The sequence below is a fragment of the Abramis brama genome (genome assembly GCF_963993115.1).
Source record: "Abramis brama genome assembly, chromosome: 8".
NCBI lineage: Eukaryota > Metazoa > Chordata > Actinopteri > Cypriniformes > Leuciscidae > Abramis > Abramis brama.
Genome location: NC_139970.1, coordinates 44,952,155 through 44,957,154, shown reverse-complemented (window position 1 = coordinate 44,957,154; position 5,000 = coordinate 44,952,155). Strand labels below are relative to the sequence as shown.

At 34.1% G+C, this 5,000-nt stretch overlaps 1 protein-coding gene across 2 annotated transcripts in view; it reads left to right on the top strand.

Moving 5' to 3' along the window:
* The window catches only part of egfl6 (EGF-like-domain, multiple 6), a 39,306-nt gene that overhangs the window by 3,855 nt on the left and 30,451 nt on the right, over positions 1-5,000 (top strand). For both annotated transcript variants that reach the window (XM_084121649.1, XM_084121647.1), the window contains exon 2: positions 2,614-2,645. The gene's annotated coding sequence lies outside the window, so the exon portion shown is untranslated. The remainder of the gene's footprint in view (positions 1-2,613; positions 2,646-5,000) is intronic.

Genomic DNA, 5,000 nt, shown 5'->3' with positions numbered 1-5,000 from the left:
GTAGAGTATTAGTAGACTGGTAGGGTTAGGGTTAGATTAAGTTGACATGTAGTTGCAAAATTACTTATAGTCAGTAGAGTGTCTGTTGGAGGAACATCACAATAAAGAGTTATTAGATATTAAGCAGACACTCTACTAATACTCCAGTGAAAGTTAGTTGACATATAGTTGCAAAGTTACTTATAGTCAACAGCACGTTCAAAAGGGACCATCAAAATAAAGTGTTACCAGTTATATATCTGTATTTACATGAAACACTTTGGGAACAGCATTTTACAGTCTGTCATTTAAACAGAGACAAACATCCAAATCAAAGTATTTTCATTCATTTTTCTTGTGCTTAAAATGACTTGCTCAGGGAAATTGATTAAATATTAATAAATAAAAATCAATAATGAATATTCCAGAGACTGTGCCAGACAAATTGGGTTTAATGTCATCATAAAATAATCACAGCCTCTTCAATTCCAGAGAATCAGTGGATAGGATCACTGTTATACACTTTAATTCAATATAGACATTCTACTAACCATAAGTAACTTTGCAACTGCATGTCAACTAACTAGAGGAGAGTATTAGTACTGTTAGATTAGGGTTAGTAGAATAAGTTGACATGTAGTTACTTGTAGTTAGTAGAATATCTGTTGAGAGCATCAAAATAAAGTGTTATCAGATATTAAGCAGTCAGTCTACTAATACTCTAATGACTGCTAGTTGACATGTAGGTGTAAAGTTACTTGTAGTTAGTCGAATGACCAAAGTTTACTATTGAAATAAAGTGTAATTAAACAGAGATGCTGTTCTGCTACATGTCATTTCACTCATGAGTTATTTTAAATGTGTTATTTTTTCATGGCTTGTAGGTAGTTGTGTATCTATTTCTGATTAAAGGAAAACTCCCTGCATTGCTAAATGAAGAGCATATAAATACACTCATATCTACGCACAAGCACACACTCACATCTGGTTATAAATGCTCCAGGGGATCCGGGGAAGATGTTTGTTTACACTTCTGCTCCATTATCCAGAACATATTCATGGGAAAAATGATAATAAAGCTCAGACCAAAAGAACTGATAGCATTCAACGCATCATGTGAAATGTCTTTGTCTCTCACATGCACCAAAAATAACTCACAACATCTGGGAATAATAAACAGTCAGACAAGACTTAATATCTTCAGTTATTTTGCTTCTCCAGTAAATGTTTCTTGATTTAAGAATGTTCAGATATTTGTGCTGGAAAACGAGACAGAAACACTGAGAAAGAACATCATTTTTTGCAGTAGTAGCAATTTTTGGCCACATTCACATTCACTGGCCACATGTAAACATTCTGAACATTCTTTCAATGGAATTTTGAAAATCTCCATTGAACTTTGAATGTTTAGAGGTTGGAAAAAAAGTGCACATGTAGTCTGGATTATGTTTATAAAATATCTTGGTGATTTTTGTCAGACATTTTTTCTAACCTTTTTTGTTTGTTGTCCAAGAAGCACAACATTATGACAACATTTCTCATCCAGTACGGCAGTAAAATTTCTCTCCTGATGTGTAAAAAGAAAGATCGTAGAAATCACGTTACATCACAGAGACTACTGTCTGCACACATTATAGAGCACAATTTGTATTGAGTCCAGAATATCCCTTTAATATCTCTTAGCATCAAAAGGTCAAAGGTCAAACTATCCTGAGAAATGTGTATTGTTTTGTTTTGTTTTTTCAGCCCCATGACAGCTGAATCAAGCTGACATTCAGACCACAAAAGTACCTTGTTCTGAGGTACTGACCTAAATCTGCGGGCATTTCACAACATCAGCCTGTCAAGCTGTTGGTTACGCAATAGACCTTTTTCTTTTTTTTTTGCAGCTAAATAGTCCCATATTCTCCAGATTACAATTCAACATTGCAGGGAAGGCATTACTAAGCCGATCATCACAACTGCAGTCAACGGTTTGCCATTATGATTTTCTTCCTCAGATTCTCCATTGTTGCAGCTCCTCTCTTCCCAGGCTAAAATTAAAATTAAAATTAAAAATTTTGTATTTTGTACTTATATGTGTTAAGAAACAATTGTGAAAGTGTGCTCTATTTTAGTACACTCAAGTGGCCTTTTATTTCATTCATGTATATTATCTGCGCTGTAAAAACTGCAGTGCCTATTTCAACTTAAAAACTTAAAAACTTAAAAACTAAAAAGTTCAGTTGCTGCCTTAAATTTTCAAGTGTAATCAACTTTGTTGTTCAAGTTATTTCAACTAAAATTATATTAAACTGACTTAAAAATTGAGTTGAATCTTGTAAAAAGGTTGAAATTGCTTAAATGATTTTTATAAGTTAAAGTAATGTAAAAACTTAAGTTGCCATGACTTACACTCACTGTAAAAAAAGAAAAAAAGATTCTGCTTTAAATTTTAAAGTAAAATCACTTTGATGTTTAAGTCATTTCAACTTAAATTACATCAAACTGACTTAAAAAAATTAAGTTTAAAACCTGAAATCTTTTAAGAAAGATAAAATCTTATTCCAAATAAAACAATGATATTATCATGACATCTGCTTGTAAAACAACTTTCTCTTTCAGTTGACGTCATGAATTCCTTTGGTTTTTCAGATCCTCCCGTCGAATCAACTGGCTCCATTCTGGTATGTATAATTATCACTTTTCATGATCCAATCAATTCCCGATTCTTTGCTTTTTTCTTTTAAAATAGCATTTTTTTGTTGAATTTAACAGATTATAGATGCTGATATATAAATCAAGAATGAGAAGCAAAATGACTGAAGATATTAAGATGCACTTACTGGAGAAGCAAAATGACTGAAAATTTATTTTTTTATCAAAATGAAGTGAGTTTGTGTTTAAAACAAGAGCAAATATCTGCCAATGGAGTCAGAAAAATAATCTTGTCTTCCCTTTGAATTACGTTTATTTTTCTGACTCCATCGGCAGATATTTGCTCTTGTTTTAAACACAAACTCACTTCATTTTGATCATTCTGCTTCTTCTCCAGTAACTGTATCTTGATTTAAGAATATTTAGATATTTGTGCTGGAAAACGAGACAGAAACACTGAGGAAGAACAGCATTTTTTGGAGTTTTTCATCATTTTCAAGTTTTTTTTGCTTCAAAAGTGTGTAGTGTTGTGATTCTGGCTGGTTTGGTTCATGGCTTAAAAACACTTTAACCAAGACACTTTTGAAATCCCTACAAGGGAGAAATGAATGGAGAAACACTTCTGCATTTACATTTATTCATTTAGCAGACGCTTTTATCCAAAGAGAACACTTGCAGCACTCGAACACACTCTGTTACTGTTTCTGGAAGAGGGTTTGTTGATAGCTTTGAGAGAACGTTCCCTGTTGGCTGGGTAAGGCCTTAACCTTTACACTCTTGAGGAACTTCTCTAGTTTCTGTGCTGATGTTTGGCTGAAGCAGAACTTACAAACTAAAGTTCCTCTTTATTGTTTTCCCTCACATTATTTGCACTAAATCTCAAGAGATCGTCACACACTATTAATCCCGCCTCTCTGTCCTTCCACGTACGAATCGAATATCCAATCCTCCAGAACACTTGAAACAAGAGATCATTGTGTGTGTGTGATACGGAGAGCAACATTCCTCTCCAGGAAAAAAACCTCAGCCGAGTTTTTTTTTTTTTTTCTCTTTTTTTCCCCAGTCCCTAATATGGTGAAAGGCAGTGAGATAGCTGAGCGCTTACATCATCTCTAGTGCTCGGAGTGAGGAATTCTGGGGGAAACGTGTGACGTTTTCCTGAAAACAGCCCCTTTCCATTGGACTACAATAGATAAATATGACAAAGGCTACAGAATCTCCCTCATTCACACCCTTATAAGGGACTCATTTACACGTCTGGCTGTAATGTGATGAGGGACGTTACAGATTAGTGTGGAATAGAGAGAGCCATGCTCTTATTGTTAGCATGATCAAATTCAATCACACAAGAGATGAGTGTTCGTCTCACTGCATTTGCGTTAATGCTCTGTATAAAAAGTGCTTCATGCATTTGAATGATTTCATACTAAGCCCTGAAATATTATACATCTCATAAAATGCTGTTCTTCCTCAGTGTTTCTGTCTCGTTTTCCAGCACAAATATCTAAATATTCTTAAATCAAGACACATTTACTGGAGAAGAAGCAAAGTGATCAAAATGGAGTGAGTTTGTGCTTAAAACAAGAGCAAATATCTGCCAATAGAGTCAGAAAAATAATCTTGTTTTGAAGGATTGAACATAAAGAATTTTGTTTCAAGGAAAAAAACTTTTAAATATGTCATTTTGGTGATCAAAGATGAGTATTAAAAAAGACAATTATTGACTACAGGAAGACTTTAAGATTATGATTACTGCACTGACTGATATTTGTTCTTGTTTTAAGCACAATATTTTTTAAGTAAACAAATCTTAATATCTTCAGTCATTTTGCTTCTCCAGCAAATGCACTTTTATGATGGACAGATGCACTTTTATGATGGACAGATGCACTTTTATGATGGACAGATGCACTTTTATGATGGATAGATGCACTTTTATCATGGATAGATGCACTTTTATGATGGACGGATGCACTTTTATGATGGACGGATGCACTTTTATCATGGATAGATGCACTTTTATCATGGATAGATGCACTTTTATCATGGATAGATGCACTTTTATGATGGACGGATGCACTTTTATGATGGACAGATGCACTTTTATCATGGATAGATGCACTTTTATCATGGATAGATGCACTTTTATGATGGACGGATGCACTTTTATGATGGACAGATGCACTTTTATCATGGATAGATGCACTTTTATGATGATGGATGCACTTTTATGATGGATAGATGCACTTTTATGATGGACAGATGCACTTTTATGATGGACAGATGCACTTTTATGACGGATAGATGCACTTTTATCATGGATAGATGCACTTTTATGATGGACAGATGCACTTTTATGGACTTCAAAACAGAAACAGCCATTC